The 21,050-nt window shown below is 46.3% G+C and overlaps 1 protein-coding gene across 5 annotated transcripts in view; it reads left to right on the forward strand.

Annotated features, from left to right (window-relative positions):
* Positions 1-21,050, forward strand: part of ENTREP2 (endosomal transmembrane epsin interactor 2) — a 446,665-nt gene that overhangs the window by 132,719 nt on the left and 292,896 nt on the right. The window contains exon 1 of one of the 5 annotated variants that reach the window (XM_065547678.2): positions 2,791-3,165. The exons of the other annotated variants lie outside the window; for them this stretch is intronic. The gene's annotated coding sequence lies outside the window, so the exon portion shown is untranslated. Of the gene's footprint in view, positions 1-2,790; positions 3,166-21,050 lie in introns of those variants that run through there. 5 annotated transcript variants of the gene reach the window in all.

Raw genomic sequence — 21,050 nt, forward strand, 5'->3', positions numbered from 1 at the left:
ATGGTTAGGATGGCTGTCTGTAAGCTGGGGTGGGCAGGGGTGATGGGCTGCATGGTTAGGTTGGCTGCCTGTAACCTGGGATGGGCAGGGGTGATGGGCTGCATGGTTAGGATGGCTGTCTGTAACCTGGGATGGGCAGGGGTGATGGGCTGCATGGTTAGGATGGCTGCCTGTAACCTGGGATGGGCAGGGGTGATGGGCTGCATGGTTAGGATGGCTGCCTGTAACCTGGGATGGGCAGGGGTGATGGGCCACATGGTTAGGATGGCAGTTGTATCAGGTATCAAATGCCGTGTAACAAGCTATTCCAGTACATAGTGGCTTCCACCAGCAACCACGTACTCAGTGGGTGATTTGGGTTGGAAATGCAGGCTGGGCTTGGCTAGGTGGCTGTCTTTGCTGGGCTCACTCATGGTCATGTGTTGATGGCCTGTAAGCTGGGATGGGCCGGGGTGATGCGCCACATGGTTAGGATGGTTGCCTGTAAGCTGGGGTGGGCAGGAGTGATGGGCTGCATAGTTAGGATGGCTGTCTGCAAGCTGGGTGAGCAGGGCTGATGGGCCTTGTGGTCTCATCCCCCAGCAGGCTGGGCTTCTTCACAAGGAGGGAGCAGGGTTTCAGGAGTTGCAAGAGGCAGGCTTCTGTGTGTAGGCGACTTCACGTTTGCCACAGCTCTATTGGTCAGAGCAGATCACACAGTCACTGAGCTACCCTAGGTGGAGAAGGATTTCCTCTTTCCATGGGAGGACTGTCAACGTGTTAGGCTTTTTTTGTGTGATCTACCACAGCCACTGTTCTAAGTGCTTTACATGTATAATGCATTAGTAATCTCCTGCTGCATAGCAAATCAATCTTAAACGTAGCAGTTTACAGCAGCGAATGTGTATTACTTCCCAGTTCTGTGGGCCAGGAATCTTGGCCCAGCTTTGCAGGTTGCCTCTGGCTGAGGATCTCACAAAGTGTTGGCTGGAGCTGCGTCATCTCCAGGGACTACTGGGGAGTATCTGCCTCCAAGCTCACTCCATGGCTGTTTGCAGGCCCTGGTCCCTGCTGGCTGGACCTGCGGGGGTTACATGTGAATGCCGTTATAGGAGGTGGGGGGCATTGGGGCCATCTCTGAGGCTGGGCGCCACATAGTAACTATATGGATTAAGTGCACTCTCATTATCCTGCACTTTCAATCAAGGAAATTGAGGCAAAGAGAGGGTCACTGAGGTAGTGAGTGGGGGAGCTGAGTCTGGATCCCAGGCTGAAGGACCATGACACTCTACTTGCAATGGAAATCATAATAAGGGGAAAGAGTGATACAATTGACCACACATCCATTAGCATCCTGTGTGTGTCAAACACCATCAACAGAATTGGCAAATCAGGACATACGCTGTCCATCTGCCAGTCCATCCCTATTATACTAAAAGCAGTCATAAATCAATAGGAAAACATTAACATCAAATGGAACAAGTCTGCAGTGGACTCCAGTTGGCAAGTCACTGAAGAAAAATAAAAGGCAAATAGAAAAGTACCAAACCTCACAAGTAATCAGAGAAATGCAAATTTAAAAATTCATTTTTGTTTTTGGGTCCACCAAACTGGTGGAGTCTTATAAGTATTTATTCTCAGTACAGGTGAGTGCTGGAGGATAAATACTCTCATACTTCAGTGGAGGAAATGTCAAGTGATGGAACCTTCTGGAAAACAAATGTTTGTGATCTTTGACTCAATCATCCTCTTTCTAAGGGTTTATATTAAAATTGGAGACGGCAATAAAATTTATGTGTAAAGAGACTCACTGAAGCTTTACTTATCAGAGCTAAAAATTGGATGCAGCTTGAATATCTTAACAATAGCAGGGTGGCTCTACTATGCCATTCCCAGATTCTATGGCCATTAAAACCATGCTTTCAAAGAATATTCAACAGCCTGGAGAAGGTCTCTTGTTAGTTATTTTAAATGAACACAGCAAGATTCCTGCTGTACAGTAGGATTCCAATTTTGTATAATGTACATGTACAAAAAAAAAAAAAGCCTGATTGCAAATACATCAAAATATTAGCAGTGGTTATTTCCTGGTGGTGATATATGTTATTTCTTTTCTTCTTTTCTGTGTGTTCTCCACTTCCTTCCTTGAGGATGTATTATTGACATAATTGGACAAGAAATCAACAGGAAGCATGCAGCCCAGCCCAGGGGGCACTGGCCAGTGGGGGTGTCTGTGCTCTGTATTTACTGGGGCAAAGCCAGCGGGGTCCTCCCCAGGCCTTCTGTGCAGACCCCTGTGATGATTTCTGCTCAGCAGTAGATATTTATTGTATTTTAATATCAGGGCCAAAAGCTACAGCTCACTTTTCGGTTAAGTAAATGTGTGCTTTTCACTCCTGGGTTACTACATCTGCTTGTGAGGCCCAGTCCTCCTCCCCTCCGCCACTTCCAGGACATGGCTGTGAAATTGTCCTGTCGTGCCTTGCAGCACCGTGACCACTACACCATAGTAACAGTGCTACCGTCCTCTGAGGTTTACGTGCAGATTCTTAAGGAGTTACCACATTCTCTCCCCTTGCACTGGCGTGTTCAGTGAAGGCCGGTGACTGTGGTGTGGCATTGGCAGGCCACTAAACAGCCGGGAAATTTCTGATCTCCGTTTTTATTGTGATGGAAGGCTATGTGTGGTCAGTTGCCTCAAGGTGATTTCAGAAAGGGCAGGAAGCAGGGAGGCATTTCCTTTTATGTTTGCTCATTACTTGGCTCTGCCTCCTCCAGTGTAATTTCCTCTCGGCCTCTCTCAGCTTTTCCATTCATTTCTGCCCGCTTGTCCTGCGTCCCCTGCCGCTCAGCCGCCTGACCAGGTCTCCCGAGGCCTTCTTTCTCTTCCTTCTGCCCCTCCGCTGGGATATGGCTGCTCCTCTCCACCACCCCCCACCCTCTGCTTTTGGGTTTTGCTTTAAGTGTTACGTTGAGACACCAGTTAAATATATTTCTCCAAATATGAGAAATGCATTCCGTATTTTAAAGATGAGAGAGCTCCCAGTAGCAGAAAAGACGTGGATTTGGGCAGCATGCTTGCAGAAGCGTCTCTGGAGCCTGGAGCACAGACTCACACCTGCCCTGCGACGCTGAAAGATTCCCATCTGTTCTTCTTAAGAACGTGCACTTAGGACTCAGAGGCAGGTAGGACTGTGACTGTGGTGGGGTGTAATTGTCTCTGATAGGCAGATACTACTGCGAAAACAGAAGCAGATGAAACAGCAAAGCAGCCCATGTTCTGCTTATTCGCCACGTCACATTGGTTGAGCCACATTCCACACCACGTGGCATGAGGGCCTCCTTCCCGGTGTTTCAGTGGCTTCTGGGAGCTGACGGGGGTCAAGGGCTATGGGTTCCCTTCTCTGGTTACTGCTTGCCCCAAATCCCTGCTCTCTCAGGATTCCCAATATCCACTTCCTCTCTTGCCTGCTCCGGGATGGGGAATGGGAGATGGGGGTGGGTGAGGGGCTGTCAGTACCAGGTGTGAGTGCTGCTGAGAAAGCAGACTGCTGTGGCTGACACTCTAGACCACTAGTCATTCGTGCCTGAGTGTCAATAAAGCGTGTGTTAAACATTTCTGGGTTTGGCTTAGGGAATTAATTGAGAGTCGTCTACATAGAAAAGTGTATAAAACACGGCTTAGAAAAAACACGCATTTTAAAGGGGTAAAAGTTAACAATATAAACAGTAGGCATTTGATAGTCTAGAACACTTCTTTCAGGAAAAAGGTTTTAAACCCTTTAGTGAAAACAGGTTTACTTAACTGAAAAGTGAACTGTAGCTTTTGGCCCTGATATTAAAGTGCAGTAAATATCTACTGCTGAGCAAGATTCTTCATAGAGGTCTGCACAGAAGGCCTGGGGAGGACCCGCTCGCTTTGCCCCCAGCGTTGCCTCCAAGCCAGGCTTGCCAGTGAACAGGACTTTCAGCGGGTGGGGCCCCTCAGGTCACTGGGATGGGCAGGACAGTGGCTGTGGTAGCAGTGGTGGCCCCTCGAGGGAGCCCTGCAAGATTCCGGTGGGGAGGCGGCTTCGCTGCCTGCAGTCTTAGTTCCTCACTGATAGTGAGGACCCTCCCATGGTGGGCAGAGGGGAGCTGCTGGGCTATTCTTGAACCATCCTTCCATGCATTTCAGTCTTGCCCCCAGTCTTCCACAGCTGCCCTGACCTCTGCCTGCCCTCTGTGTCCCTGTACGGACTTGCCTGACTTGTGACCGGCTCCTCTCAGCCCTTCACAGCCCCGACATGAGCTGTCTGTGACAGTGGTCTGGGAGTGCCTTTTCTCTTTGGGGTCTGTGTGCTGTGTCTGCAGATGCTCAGCTGAGCCACCTGCCGGCCTGGTCCTGCAGACTCCTGTGGGAGAGGCAAGAAGGGGTGGGGAAGGATGTGGAGAAGTCCAGAGTACCTAACAGGTGAGGGCAGGCCAGAGATGTGGAGGGAGGGCGCTGCCCCCCCCCATCATCAGCAAAGGGCCAGGGAGGACCTGGCCACTCTTTCCAGACCCCATGGGGATTGGGGGGGGCCACCAGAGGCTCAGTGGGAACCACTGCAGGGAGTGGGCAGTTACTCTTATTTGTTTGGAGCTGTTGACACTTCTTTTTATTTTTTAACCTTTATTTTAGGTTCAGGGGTACAAGTGCAGGTTTGTTATATAGGTAAATTCATGACTTGGGGGTTTGGTGTACAGATTATTTCCTCACCTGAGTACTAAGCATAGTACCCAACAGTTTTTTTTTTTTCCCCTGAATCTCTCTGCCCTCCCACCCTCTTCTCTCAAGTAAGCCCCGCAGTCTGCTGTTCCCCTCTTTCTGTCCATGTGTTCTCATTGTTTAGCTCCCCCTTGTAAGTGAGAATATGCAGTATTTGGTTTTCTGTTCCTGCATTAATTTGCTGAGGATAATGGCTACCTATGTTCCTGCAAAGGACATGATCTCATTCTTTTTAATGGCTGAATCATATTCCATGATGTATATGTACCACATTTTCTTTATCCAGTCTACTATTGATGGACATTTAGATTGGTTCAATGTCTTTGCTACTGTGAATAGTGTTGCAGAGAACATACGCGTGCATGTGTCTTTATGATAGAATGATTTATATTCCTTTGGGTTTATCCTCAGTACTAGGATTACTGGGCTGAATGGTAGTTCTGTTTTTAGCTCTTTGAGGAATTGCCACACTGCTTTCCACAATGATTGAATTAATTTACACCCCCACCAGCAAAGCCAGCAATGGGGAAAGGACTCTCTATTCAATAAATGGTGCTGGGATAGCTGGCTAACCATAGGCAGAAGACTGAAACTGGCCCCTCCCCTTCACCCAATACAAAAATCAACTGAAGATGGATTAAGGACTAAAATGTAAAAACCCAAAACTATAAAAACGCTGGAAGATAACCCAGGAAATACCATTTTGGACATGGAAACTGGCAAAGATTTCATGACAACACCACCGAAAGCAAAAATTGACAAATGGTGCATAATTAGGGAGCTTCTGCACAGAAAAGAAACTATCAATAGAGAAAACAGGCAGCCTACAGGATGGGAGAAAGTATTTGCAAACTGTACATCTGACAAAGGTCTAATATTCAGAATCTACAAGGAACTTAAACAAATGCACAAGCAAAAAACTAAGAAACTCATTAAAAAGTGGGCAAAGGACATGAACAGACACTTTTCCAAAGACTTACATGCGGTTAACAAGCCTATGAAAAAATGCTCAATATCACTTATCATTAGAGAAATGCAAATCAAAACCACAATGAAATACCATATCACACCAGTCAGAATGGCTATTACTAAAAAGTCAAAACAGCAGGTACCGGTGAGTTTGCAGAGGAAAGGGACTGCTTAAACACTTCTTAATACAAATAAATATTAGAATATTCCCAATTTCACCATAATGTGAACGTGTAGTTAAAAGATAGAGAATTATAGTACTCTCCAAAATGTTCATGTAGTAAAACCATGAAGTGGACCTTTGAGGATGAGAAAAATAATTAAAGCCTTGAGTCTTAAGCTACCACGTTGTTCTGGTAACAAGTTTGGCATAACTTTTATTGTAACAAACTTGTTTTCTTCTTTACTATTAAAGTTTTTGTCATGTTCATCTTACTCTGCTTATTCTTACGTGCTTTAGAGTGGTTCTTTAGTGTGACTAACATGTTGGTTATTTATTCTGCTGAGGTTTTTGTCCTATAAAGGACGTAAAGGGTGATCATTCACATTCTGAAAGCAGAGAAGGGTAAGTATTTGTGCCTGCACTTCACCTACCAAGCTCCTTCTTCTTCCTGTCCCTGTCTTTCTATCCAGTCAGTGATCAAGCCTTCATCTTCCGCCTGCCCGGCCCTCCCCAAGCTGACCCCGTCAGCACCATGGCCAGCACCTCAGCGCAAACACATCACTTCATGGAGGTCGTCCGTCCCTGGTTGCTTCTTTCTCTGAGCGTCTCCTAGTTTGGATGTCACACTTGCCTTCAGATGTCTCTTCATGCTGCCCTGCCTCCTTTGAGTTTGGCAGCTTCACAGAGACACCTCTGTTTTCATTAGGTCAGTTTCCCAGATTAAGGGAAAAGCTAAATCTGGCAATTAAGCTTTTAATGTCCACTACTCTTTCTTTCTCATTCAGCCCATTCTTCGGTGATGGCAACATTCTCTCTTAACTCTTTTGAGCCATTTCATGCAGATGCAGTAACAGTGTTTGTTTTATGGAAGGAGGTGCTCCACCCCAGGCTGGAGACCTTCAGGCCAGGGGTTGGGCAGAGACCCCTGGGTGGAGCTGCAGGAGAAACGTGTTCTTGGAATTGGGCTCCTAGACCATCAGATCTCTGCAAGACCCAGATTTCATTTGTGTCTTTCATACTTTCAGATTAATTTTTCAAAACTAATTTAAAATACTACAAGATACTCAGAAAACAGGATGGAAAGAGCTGGATTAAATTTGATTCACCTGGTTGAGCACTCTAATTTCCATCTCTACTGATGTCATGTGATATTTATCATATGGAAGAGTTTTCAAAAGCTCTTGCATGTGAACTGTATTATTATCAATTTGAAAAAATTAGCCTCTGCATTATTGGTTCGTCTCGATTTGTTCTTGGAACAAACCTTGTGGTCGGTTGATGGTTTCTCTGCCTCACAGTAAGTACCACACTTAGTTTCATAGGTCAGTGTCAACATTCAGTACTAGGACACTGTAGGAAACAGTCGCTTACATGCACGTCAGGGACAGTACAGAGAGGGCTTTTTGACCTGGGCTTGATTTTAAGCAGCAGGCAGTCAGAGCTGTCCTGGGTACCCATCCTGACGTTCTGGAAGTAGGTGAATTCCATGTTACGAAGATACTTATATGAGGACGGAATGTTTGAGAGATTCTTGCCCGGGAGGTTCTTGAAGGTCAGTGGTGTGTCTTCGTTTTGAATCCGCAGAATCCCATCATTCACGAAGTGCTGGAGCCCACTGAGGCTCCCTCCCCGAGGTGCTGTTTTAGGAGGGCTTGTGTCAGCGGAGAATGGTGACCCACCATGCTACCAGGTGACCATCTTGAGAAACAAGTATCTGAGGGCTCAGATACTTCCACTCTAGATGCCAGTTGCAAGTCCCAGGTGGTGACCTGTACCTCTGACTGATGGTCTATAAATTGGGGTTCTCACAACTTCCTTCTCCAGGAGTGGGATGGCTGGCATGGCTCAAGAACTCAGGGAAACAATTTTGCTTACATTTATCCAATTATTATAAAGAATATTACAAAGGATACAGATGAACGGCCAGATGGACAGGGTAACCTCTTATATGTGGAAAGAGGTGTGGAGCTTTCTGTGGGCGCCACCTTCCAGGAACCTCCATGTGCTCAGCAACTGGAAGCTCTCCAAACTCAGTTATTTTAGGTTTTTCTGGAGGCATCATTGCATAGCGTGATTGATTACATCATTGGTTGTTGGCTGATCAACTCAACCTTTGGCCCCTCTTCCCTTCCCTAAGGTGGTGGTGGGATTGTGGGCCTGAAAGTTCCAACAGTCTAATCACAGGATTGGTTCACTTGGCAACCAGCCCCCATCCTGAGGCTGTCCAGAAGCCCGTCACTACCACTCATCTTATTAGTACACAAAAAGACACAACACCTTGGAGATTGCAAGTGTTAGGAGCTGCCTGCCAGGAAATAAGAAGAGCAGATATATATTTCTTCTTGTAAATCCTAGTATCTCAGCACTAATTCCATTCATGAGGGCTCCACCATCATCACCAAATCACCTCCAAAAGCCTCACCTTCTAATACAGTCACATTGGGGGTTAGGATTTCAACAGAGGAATTTTGGGGGGCCCCAAACATTTAGACCATAGCAGTTGGGCACATTGCCACCCCAACACATCTGCTCTTCCATGAGGAGGCGAGGGGTCAGTATTGGGCAGGCTGCCCTTTTTCTTCCAGTCTTGGTCCACAGACTGATACCTCCATCCTTAAACCTTATTGGTACCTGCACTTCCTCCCTTTTCTAGAGCCAGGGTCTCAGCCTCAGTGGCTGTGGACCGCCTGCCAGGGTCCCCCTCCAGGGACTGTGGTGCCTCTCTAGCCATCTTCATCTCAGGGCTTTCCCGGTAGACCACGCATTTGTGAAAGGAAAATGAAATCTGCGGGCCAGGTGTGGTGGCCCACACCTATAATCCCAGCACTTTGGGAGACTGAGGTGGGTGGATCACAAGGTCAGGAGGTCGAGACCAGCCTGGCCAATATGGTGAAACCCTGTCTCTACTAAAAATACAAAAATTAGCTGGGCATGGTGGTGGGTGCCTGTAGTGCCAGCTACTCGGAAGGCTTAGGCAGGAGAATCGCTTGAACCCAGGAGGCGGAGCTTGCAGTGAGCTGAGATCAAGCTACTGCACTCCAGCCTGGGCAACAGAGTGAGACTCCCTCTCAAAAAGAAAAAAAAAAGAAAGCTGTTGACCCCAGACTCAGGATGCTAAAGGGAAAGTTAAGCTTGAGAACTGAGTCATGCAAAAAACCACCTTCCTTTTTATCCTGCACCCCACAATGGATAGCCGTGATTTCACATGCTTGCTTATGTAAAATGTAGATTTGCTGAGCCCAAGAAGAATGCATACTTGACTTTTCCCCTCCCCGCTTCTCTTCATATGTAAGATGCAGAATCACTGAACGCCAGTCAAAGCCTCTGAGGATGTAACCACTTGTCTCATGGCCACCCCCGCCTCCTTTTCTGCTCCTGCTTGCTCTTTCCCAGACCCCTCTTTGGAGAAAAACCCAGGCCGCAGACCCTACTGTAACTTGTGTTTCTTTCGCCTGGGTACATCCCAACCTTGGCAAAATAAACCTCTAATGGATTGAGCTCTGCCTCAAATACTTTTCGGTGCACACACTCATGCTCACTCATCCGGCCTCCAGTGGGCGAGAAACACCCGCCAGACCGTGGGCCCCATGGGATTTTCAGTGTCATGGTTACGTGGAGTCTGTTTTGGTGGGCTAATGTATAATTACTTAATCCTGCTCCTTGACTATTTCCTAATGTACTCATCGCCAAGGCAGGACCTCTTCCCTGGATTTCTGGTGTTTGGGAACGCCGGGCATCTTTGGATGTCAGCACAGGGAGAGGTTCCTGGGCTTTGGAGGGGCTGGCAGGAACCATGGCTTCCCACTGAACAAGGTGGGTGGGGAGTGTCTGAAGGATTCCAGTGACAGTGGTGCTGTGGGGCCCTTCATTTTGGCTTTTATGTGTGGGACAAGGAGGCTGGTGAGCAGCTTCCACTGAAGAGTGACCACAGGAGTGGTGACAAATGTAGAGGCCAAGGGCCAGAACCTTTAGAAACCTGTCGCTGTGTCCCAGCAAGAGGTACCCGAGGAACTCGCAGGTGCCGATCACAGATCTACACTGTATCTCAGCGTGAGAACATGTGGTTTCTCTCCTTCTCAGAGACTCTGTCTTTGGTTTGAAAGGGCTGGGACGGAGAGAGGATTGGCCCCGCCCCTGGTTTCTGTCCACTGGGGACTGAGGTTGCTGGCCTGACAGTGCTGTTTTGGGAGCAGGCACCTCTGGGGGCTCTAACGGAGGCTTTGTGATGTGAACAGATCAAGTGTGCGGTTTTATTTGGGGAGAGTAAAATATGGATAGTGAGCAGCGCCAGCATCGCTCACAAGTGCCGACAGTCTTTTCATCTTCCGTTTTTCCCAGTCCAAGAGGCCCCAAGAACCCCATTGCTGAGGCTGACTTTCCAGGCCGGGGGTCACGGGGACCCTCCGTGTTGTTGATGTGCCCTCCAATCAGGCCACTGGAGCCTCTTTGGCCAGGTGGGCTCTCGAGGGAATGAGAGGAGGTGACAGCATGCCCTGATTTGGGACTGTGTGTGCCCTGATGGGGGCTTCCCTGGAACACGTGTTTTCCTGATGACTGGGACAAGTTGCAGAACAGAACTGGTTCTCGGCAGAGTACTCTGCCCACAGAGCTCCCCCTCTTTGATACGAAAAATAAAACATGATTTCTCCAAGAAGAAAAATTAGAATCAGGGTTGTGCTCCCTTTTTACACTCCTTAGAGCCTCTGATCATTTCCAGCCAAGGAGCATGTGGCTGTGTTTCTCAAAGATAGTTGCACACGGTCTTCCCAAGTCAGAGTAGCTTGCTGGAGGCAGAACCCAGTCTTTACCCAGATGGCCACGGGGTGGTTCGGATGGTTGGTTTGGAAAATGATCTCCACTCTGATCCCATACCAGTTTTTACAACGCTTATCTGACTTTGAACATACTCTGTTCCTGGTGCTTCCTACCCATCTATTAACAAGGGGTCTGTGCTAGGAGGGTCACTGTGTGCAAACGCTTCCATTAGGAATCCCAGTGAGGAGGCTTTTCCTTTCCCTCGGTGCTTCAGGGGGACAACAGCAACACAGTTATAAAACAAGGAGCATAGATGCTGGAGTGGAATTGGGAGGGAGGGATGGAGAGAGAACGGGGTTGGTATTGGCTGTCCTGACTCTGAGAGGCTCATGGGAAATGCTGGGTGGACACATGGGTGTGGTGTCTGGAGCTCAGCAGACGGGCCTGGGCTGGAAAGGAAGACTCAGCCATCACCACAGAGATGGCGGTGAGGCATGGAAGTGCATGAGTTCACCTGGGCAGATGAGGAGGAACAGAACCTCAAGGACTCCACCATATGATGGTGCCAGCAAAGAAACCAAGAAAAAACTGGTGGTGGTGTAGATGGAGTCAGGAAGCAATACAGGGCTTTTTGGGGGGAATTATATGGGATGATGAATGTAAATACTTGTGTAATATCTGGTAATGGTAGTAGATGTTCAGTAAGTGGAATTATAAAAACATTGTCTATATGTATATATGTACATAAATGCACACCCAGTATAATTCATAACATATATTCACACACACGCACACACACACATAACTGTCCCTCAACACTTGCAGAACAACAGCCGGGGCGCAGCGGGCTTACTACTGTAGAAGTTGGTGAGCAGTGTCAGATGCCATGGAGTTCTGAGAATGGGTGATGGAATCGGGCATTTGGGGGATTATTAGTAACCTTAGTATGACCACCACCATCCATCCACAGAACGCTTTTCATCTTCGCCAACTGAAACTCTGTATCCATTCACCATTCAAGGCGAAGTCCACATTCCCCCATCTCCCCAGGCCCTGGCAACCACCACTCTACTTTCTGTCTCTAAGAATTTGACTACCATAGGGGCCTCACAGAAGTGGAGTCGCACATATTTGCCCTTTTGTGATTGGCTTATTTTGCTCAGCACAGTGTCCTCAAGGTCCATCCATGTTGTGAGACGTGTCTGAATCTCCTTTCTTTTTAAGGCTGAATAACACTCCATTGTGTGGATGGACTCCATTTTGTCGATCCACGCATCTGTGGATGGACTCCATTTTGTCAATCCACGCATCTGTGGATGGACTCCATTTTGTCAATCCACGCATCTGTGGATGGACACTTGGTTTGCCTCCACCTTTTCACGATTGTGAGTAATGCTGCCGTGAACGTGGGGGTACACATGCCTCTCCCTTCTTTCATTCTTTTGGGTATACACCCAGAAGTGGAATTGCTGGATCATGTGGTCATTGTGTGTTTAATGTTTTGAGGAACTGAGGAAGGTTCTTTTTTGGGATGGGGAGACAGTGTGGGTGCGTTTGCTCATGGGAGGGAGGACTGCATAGAGACAAGAGTGGAGGCAGGGGAGGGGATAACCCCTGGCGGGGGCCCTGGAGGAGCCAGTGGCGCTGGGATTCAGGAAAAGGAGGGAGAGCGATGATGGCAGCCCTGAGGCAGAGGATGGTGACAGCGGAAGAGGCAAGGAGGCCCCTTGTCATCCTGGGCCCTGCCGACCTGGTGGTGAGAGGCAGGACAGGAACCACGGGTGAACTGAGTATGACTGAGGAACAGGAACACACAGAATGGCAGCTGAGCTAACGTTGGAAACTAGATATTTGTGGTGATGTTAATTGTGGTTTTCTCCAGTGAGACGTGGAAACCTGGGAGTCACCATTTTCTTCATGCTAGTGTTGGAAGGTGAGGGTTGTAATTTTATAGGTGAAAATTTAACTCAAGGCTATTGCAGAAAATTTTTTGATTAATGCATACTATTCTATTATATGCAGAATGAAAAATATTTCCCCACGTGTAGAACGATGCAAAATGATGTGCTTTGGCTGGTATCTGGCATTAGAACAGGAAAAGGAAGTGAGGGAACTACTGTGTTAGTCATGTAACACGGAAGCGGAGAGTTGTTCAAAAATCAGCATCTCCTGGAACCATCATACATTTGTCAAAACTAAAAATAACTAAACTACAGACTTTTGGGATTTCACCAGTTTTTCTACTAATGGTCTTTTTATGCAGGGTACCATGTTTCATTTAATCATATCTCTTGAATCTCCTCTAATCTCAGTTTCTTATTCTTTCCTTGTTTTTCATGACCTTGACACTTTGAAGTATACGGATCAGGTATTTTGTAGAATATCCTTCAATTTGGGTTTGTCTGATGTTTTCTTATTGTTAGACTGGAGTTACGAATTTGAGGAAGACCACTGCACAGGTGAGGTGCCCCCCTCATCACATCATATCATGATGTCAACATGTGACTTACTACTGGTGAGTTAACCTTGATCACCTGGCCAGGCTGGTGTCTGCCAGGTGTCTCCTCTGTGAAGTCACCGTCTTTCCCCTCCCTTACTCCTCTTTAGAAGCCGGTCACTCAGTTCAGCCCACACTCAAGAGGAGGAGGATTAAGCTTTGCCTCCTGGAGGAGAGTGTGTCAAAGAATTAGTAGACATGAGTTAAAGCCATAGTGATTAATAAATACTCTGGGGGAGATACTTCCAGACCATGCAAATATCCTGTTTCCTTTTAAAATTTCAAGCACTGGTGTTAGCATTCCAGAGTGGATCTGGGCTCAGCAGCAGTCACTGTGATGTTCTAAGGGTCACTTTCTATTTCCCTCCTTCGTTTTTCACATTTCTGATTTGGAATTATTCTTTAAGGAAAATTGGTCTCTTCCTCCATTGTTAATTTAGTCATTGCGACATTAATATAGACTCTTGTCTATTTATTTTGGTCTTTAGGTTGTAATTCAATAGTGTGGGTATTTATTTTGTTGCTCAAGTTATTCAACCTTTGGCCATTTGGCTCCTGCTTCCTTTTGACACTCAGTTTTCCCATCTTCTCCCACCCTCTACTGTGGTGGTGGTGGTGTTTTATTTTTATTTTATTTATTTATTTATTTTTTGTAATTCTAATTTTCTAGCACTATAAAATGCTCCTGGTTCATCTTACATTCTGATGCTTTCCCTGCCCCTATCATCAGCTGCTTATGCGTTTCTCCTTTTATCAGAGAATGGTATTAGAAAACCAGGGTGCTAGTTGAGCTCCTTAGTATTGGGTATCATTGCTTCTATGCTCTCTTACGGTCAGAACTAGGAAATACATGTATAGTCAGTTCTCATCATTTGCAGCAGTTTTCTTTTATGAAGTCATCACGAATACTCAGTTAGTGAATACTGAGCCATTGCCTTCAGGGGAAATATACATGTACATGGTTAAGTTCCTGTTGCCTCTGGCCTCATTTTCCTCAACTGGTCAGTACGTAACCTTGTTTCATGTGTGTTTCTGTTTAACCTGTTTGACCTGTTCCTCTGTCTCATGGCATGCATTTGAATCTTCCAATTCCATCTTCCCTTAAGGTTGTTAACAAAAGAACAGTGAGATCTGTGGAGGCAAAAGGAGAACTTTATTTTCTAACAGCAATCTGCAGATTGGGAGATACAGCCTTCGGCACAAAACAAAAGTGTACTCCAAGGAGAGACTGTGGGTAGAAGGTCATAAAGGTGCAAACCACAGGATAGCTGGGGGTTCAGATTGCAGGGGCTGGGTTGGATGGCCTTTAAGGAGAACACCACAAGTCTCTCTTTGTGGGCTGGCCTCAGGGGGTCTGTGGGTGGTGAGCTGCAGTCTGTTTCAGCACTGACAACAGGAACTGGTTTGACTGGGTGGCAGAAAGGGAGGTCCTGGGACACTTTTACAATATATTTCTGAGAACACAGAGAACATGACCTTTCCCTCACCCATCTGTGGCCATCTGGTTCTGCTTTAACTTTGCACACATCAGTTAGCCACGGGGAGTCCATTTTGACTGTCCACTGAGGACATACTTTTAACGCTGGGGAAGCTGCATCTGTGATCTTTGTAAAGTGGTCATTGGTGGAGGCCTGCTATGTGTTGGGGACAGTGCAAGGCACTTCCCCTTCATTATTTCTGTGATCTCCATCCCAGTCTTGGGGCTGTGGATCATCTTTCCTGTTTTGAAAATATAAACACCAAGCTCAGCGTGTGATGTGTAGGTCAACACAGCTGCCCAGGGCCGGAGGCAGGATGCAGATCCAGGTCTCTTGTGTTCAAGGTTGTGCTGCTCTTGTGTTCAAGGCTGGAGCTGCTGAGTTTGACTCTCCGGGTGGGGTCCTGGCAGCCTTATTTTTAACTTACTGAGTAGCTAATACATTGGCTTTTAAAATTTGTGTTGAATTCTTTTGACTTGTACTCCTTGTTTCTAATTAAGTAACTGACATCCCTGCATACCAAGGTCAGGTCGAAGATGAAGGCGAACTGTGATGGTCATTTTCAGAATTGATGTTCAGGACTGGATGGGAGTGTGCGTTCTCTGCCATTCAGGAGGACACCACTTTTCCCACTAGAGTGAAGTTCTGATTGGAACCGTCTTACTTGAAAATATTCTGGGATTCACGTCCTTGCTGGAGTACCAAGGGGATTTGCATTTACTTTGGAAATTCACGCACATTTTATCCAACGTACAGGCACTAATGAAGAGCTAATGAACCGCTGAGACACTGTTTCAAATAAATGATTACAATCGACAAGAGAAGTACAAACATGACCCTGATGAAGGATAATCAAGAGCGAGTGGAAAGGGGTGATTTTATTAGCCAACTTCTCAGTCTAGTTTCAGAATGGTGAATGAGAAGAGAAGTTGGAGATGGAATATTATATAAAGTGTTCTGTTACTTTTAAAACAGGCCAATTGATAGAAGACAGTGTTTTTAGGATCATTTTGAGCATGGTTACTGATCTCCTCTTAGAATCTAAATATCAGCTTATTTTAGTAATGTAGATGTTTACTCTTTAAATTTTTACATTTTATAGCTAGTTGCAACAATATTGTAGGTTTTTTTTTTGTTTGTTTTTTGTTTTTTCCTTTAAATGTGAGCCTTTGGCTTATGTACTTGATAGAGAAAGCTTTACCATCCATTGTAGACTTTAGGCTTTAAGAAATCATTGTTTACTGGAAAAAGCCATCATTTCTTTTCAGTGACCTGATTCTTCATTGGCCTTTTGCACTAGTGGGAGATGTTCGGAAGGGATGGGAAAGGTCAGGGACAGCTTCATGGGCTTCAGTTTTGGATAATTAATGAAGTGGAATGTAACGTCTAAAAGACAATTTAATGTTTAAGCAGGAAGTTGTATTGTCATTTTTGTTTGACCTCTACCTCCTGTCCATTTGATCTTTTTGGGCCTTCTGAGTTCTTGGACATGAGGTAGGGGTCAGCGTGGAAAACAAAGTAAATTTGACCATTTCAAATTTTGTCTAAAGACTGGATTGATACTTAAAAATATAACATCATTGGAAATCCCATAATGTTACAGATATATTTGAGAAACATTTTCTTCCAAGTAATTAATATTTAAACACATGGATAAGTCATTTATTGATTTCTCTTCATGATTCAGCGTTGACATAAATGTTCCCTTGCATTTTGTTTTCAAGCTTCTGAATTGATTTCATTTGAGGGTGTCCTAAAATTACAAAGTAAAACCTATCTGTTTTCAGAATTTTCTTGATACTGGGCAGCCAAAATTAAATTTAGAAGTAGATGATTTTTGTAGGCTATTATGACTTCAGCTGCCCTCTATAATGCCAGTTTCCAACCGTTTTGTTCTCTTGACTGAATACGTAATACATATTTTAAATCTGAACTTATAAAAGAAATCTCTGCTCACAAAACGCTTTTGTCTGTTTTATATATTCGATTCTGCATAGGAATATCTTTGGGGAATAAACAGTTCTCTTAAAGTTTAAAAACGATTGAAAAACGATTGACCCCAGTGCCAGCGGGGCAGTGCGATTTTCCTTCAGGAAGGCCGTGTCCTCTGCAGGGTGTGTAGAGTGCTTCCTCAGCGATGGAACCCAGGGCTCTTTGCAGGTAGACAAGACCTATGGAGTATGGCTAACATAGAAAAGATAATCTGAGTATGTTACACATGAATCCAACAGCTACATTTGTCTTCTCCAGGTCAATGTCAGGTGTTTTACAATATGATTCCTGACATTGTCGAGAAAATGACAAATGGCAAGATCTCCAACATCTGAACTCCTGCCCGATCGAATGGCAGGAACTCCACATATTCTCACCCCAGGAGAGAAATCACCAGATGGGATCATTCCTTGTACATCTGGGTTCTACTTTGCCGAGATCCCAGATCTAGCTTCGTCGCCATTGGCTGCTCTAGTGCATTGGTTGACTCATCAGTAGCAAAGGGCTTGATGGTTCGCTCATGTTTCATGAAAATATGGTGAGCAACCAGGACTGAAGGACTTCCCAGGATGGAGGTCTTCCAGCGCTAAAACCGGAAACTCCAGGGCAAACTGGGATGAATTGCTTACTCAGATGTGATACTTACTTTCAGCCACAGTGAAAGAGCATCTTTACAGTTCCATTTACATTTTGTGTGTGTGTATATATATATGCACATATGTATGTATGTGTGTGTGTGTACATAATGTGTATGTGTGTATATATATCTCTATATATAGATATGCAGCAATATTCACTTGAAAGAATCCAAGGGCCTTATTTTTATGTCCACCTTTCTTTTCCTCCCATAGAGTTTGATTAGAACCAGATAACAATTTATAAAACTACACTAGAAAGATGGTTTGAAGGCTTGGGTAAGTTCTATCATCCCCCCAAAAGGATATTAACAAACATAAAAATTAAGCAAGCAGTGCTGAAAACTTGCCCCAAGCATTACCCAGAATGCACTACGCTGGTCAAGCATGGTCCCCACTGCTTAGTCCTGGGAATACCGGGTAGATGGACCAAAATCTGGCTTCAGCTGCTTCTTTAGGAGGGTTTTCTCATTTGAAATTTTTATTACTTCTTTCCCTTTGAGGGTTTGCAGACCAGGAAGACCGCTCCTACCCCGGAGACACTGGGGAGCACAGAGTGGCAGCAGATATCTGAGCTCAGGTTTTTTACTGTCTTAAAAACACAAATGCCAGACAAAGGGAGACTTTCCAAAAAAGAAAATGGGAGGGAAAAGTCACTGAAAGAAGCAAACACATGTTTGTCAAGCAGGGTGGAGTTAATAGGGAGCAGCCTGGAGGGGGATAGGGAAGAGGGGGAAATGGGGAGGAATGGAAAACAGCTGTCCAGTACTCTCGAAATGGACCATAATTAAATAGTTGCAGGAAACAAGTCTCACTGGGTTTAGAGCAGTTTTTCAACCTGGATCATAGTGGAGATTCCCTGGGAGCCACAAACTCCCATTTTGAGAAACTCCAGTTTTGGAGTCTGCCTAACACTTGGGCCATGGTCTGCCATGCTTTCTTATTGTTTGTTTTGCCAAAATGCCATTTTGAAACGTTAATTTTTAACACAAGACTTTTTTCACCATCTAAGGCATTGTTTCTCAAGCTTCGTGAGACTCAGTGTGCACTGCCACTGCCCTGCCCTGCCCCAGTGTCCTCTGATCTCTGCTTGAGGAACATGGATGGGCTGTAAGGTTTAACTCCAGTGGAGGTGGTTTGGTCATTCATGTATGCTCTACGTACGTATGTCATGTATGCTTCAGGGCAAACCCGCGGGAGCGAGATTCTTTTCTCCTTCGTGGTTTATTTTGCACCACGTGGATGTGTCTGGGTGATCTGGGTGTTCTGTAATTTGTAGCACATGATCCTTCCAGAGACGCTTAGCCTGATTTATGATACATTGCACAGCTGTGGATTAGTGTGGGACACTGAACAGGTGAAAGGATGCTGAGGAAAGGCAAGGATGTGGTTTTAATCACCCAAACATCAAGCAATCACATAGCTTCTTACGTGAGGCTTGTTTAGGAAGGCGAAGGAAACAATTTGCAATGTTGACCTATGCACCAGGGAACATCTCTTTGAAAGGCTTAATGAATAACATACCTATTACAGAACAGCAGTCTCTTCCAAAGCAGAAGCAATGAAATGCACAGCTACTCGCTCATAAATTGCTGAATTCTGCAATCAGGGAAGCCCCGTGACCCCTTTGAAAGATTACGGGGAATTCCTGAATTCCTAAAACTCAAGATATATTCTAAACTGACATGCCAGCTAGAGCCACGGTAACCACAATAGTCATTAGTTCATTCAGCAGATTTCCTTGGTCATCTGTTTGTAGGTACTGTTGTACACTCTAAGCTCGCATTCTCTAGGATAGACAGAGGGTAGACAGACAGACAAATCGACAATGTAGTGCTGGGTAGTAAGAAGTCTTACAGCAACAAATACATATCAGCAGGGCATGGGAATAGAGTAATAGGGTTGGTGGTGTAGTCATTCAGGTGAATGCCGTGCCTTTTGGTTCTTTATGGGAGGATGAGGGCGGTTCGCTTTAGGAAAGGAGAATGCACAGATCCTAGGGCCAGAAGGTAGTTGTGTTTTCTTTTTTTCTGTGGAGGAGTCTGTGTTTGGTGTCTGGGAGACCTTGAGACCCCCTTGAGCCAGTGGCAGAGAAGGGGTCTCGGGAGGCTTCTCCTGCTGGAATCCCTACCAGCTGCCAGCGGGGGCCGGGGGCAGCCTTTGAAGCCTGTTATCGGGATTCTCTCTAGACTTGTCAAGAGCCAGATTTGACTAAAAGGGACATTCTGGGAATTATTTCATCTTGGCTTGAAAGAATGCATTTTTAACCAGCTGTGTTATTTGATGGGGAGTAAGATTTGTACCATTAAGTAAATTGGTCTTTTTCTCATGGATATGTGAATTACTATGAGCAGCCTGAAGAATAAAATGTAGCTAAATCGCTGTTGGAGTTGTTTCTAAGGGTAAAGGGAATTTTCTACCATTAGTTCAAAAAGGAAAGGAGCAGACCGGAAAGGGCACCTGTGGTCCCCTTGAAACAGGGCACAGCCCTTCATTGCATGATTCATTCTGAGTGTTCACTACAATGAAATGTAACCTGAAGACGCAGTGAACTGAGGTTGGCTGAGACCTACCCTCCTAGGCTAGAACTCGCCCACCCGTGATGCTGCGGGGAGGAGACAGTCACGGCCACGGGTGCTGGGACTGGGTCCGGTGCACAGAGTGCCAGGACCGTCAGGGGCTGACCCAGGCAGGTTCCTTCGCTCCTGACAGGGCAGTGGTGTGATTGAGACCTGTTTGTGCTGGGATTCAGTTGTAAAAAAGATGCCTCTTAAGCTCATGGAGAACTTTACCCAGGGGAGGCTTACGCCGTGATAGAGGCCTGCAGATGGAGGTGGGGGTGCGATGAGCAGGTAGGGAATAGGTGATTATACCCGGTGCCTCTTGGGGGTAGATGCCCAGTAGTGAGGCCGGAGGCAGGAGCCAGGGCTGGACCAGCAGTGGAGCCGGCCAACTCCAGGCCTGCAGGGAGAGCCAAGGGCTCCTCACAGCTGTGTGGATCCCAGGGTCTGGGGAGGCTGCGGCTGGGAGCTGGAGGAGGTGGAGAGGGGTGAAGCTGCGCTGGGACAGAGGAGTCTGCCAGGCCCTGTAGGTGTGGGCTGCCGTGCTGTTTCCTGCTGCTGGTCAGGGGCACTGCCCTGGGCGTGGGCTCCTGCGGCCTCAGTCACCAGCTGCGGCTGGATTCCCCCAGTGTGCACTGGGGACCCAGGGTCCTGCTCCCAGCAAAGCTCGCAGTGCTGGGGAGAGGGTCAGATGGGAACAGCACTAACCAGCGAGTGAGATAATCAAACGTGGTGCAAATGTGGGGAAGAAGACATCAGAGCAGTTCTTCAGGCCAAGCCACTGGGAGGAGATCATGTTTAAGCCCAGGCCAGGATGGTGACGCGGCATCTGTGATGTGGAAACCTGGTGAGGAGCCTCCTAGGCAGCACAGACCCATGCTCAAGAGCTCAGACAGGGCAGGTGTGCGGGGCAGGAAGAGGGCCTGGGAGGCTGAGCCCAGTGCCGGGGGGCAGAGGTGGGTGGGACCAAAACCCAGGGCTGGAGGTGGGATTTATTTGAATTGCAGAAAATTGGAATTGAATTTATAAACATGAAGGAACAGGCATTGCCTGAAATGAGCAGAAGTCTTTTAAATTAGAATTAGACTCCATGCATTGAGAGAACATGTCGCTAATTTCATATTTAACACAATCCACTTTGCCTGCCTATTTAAAGGTAAGTGCCTTTTGCAGTGATAAGGCATCCTACGGCCAGAGAGCCATTTTAGAGCAACAAAGGATGAAATCTCAGGCAATTTGTCATGGTTTTGCTGACTATCAAAATAGCCTGT

This window comes from Macaca fascicularis, chromosome 7 (assembly GCF_037993035.2).
Source record: "Macaca fascicularis isolate 582-1 chromosome 7, T2T-MFA8v1.1".
Classification (NCBI taxonomy): domain Eukaryota; kingdom Metazoa; phylum Chordata; class Mammalia; order Primates; family Cercopithecidae; genus Macaca; species Macaca fascicularis.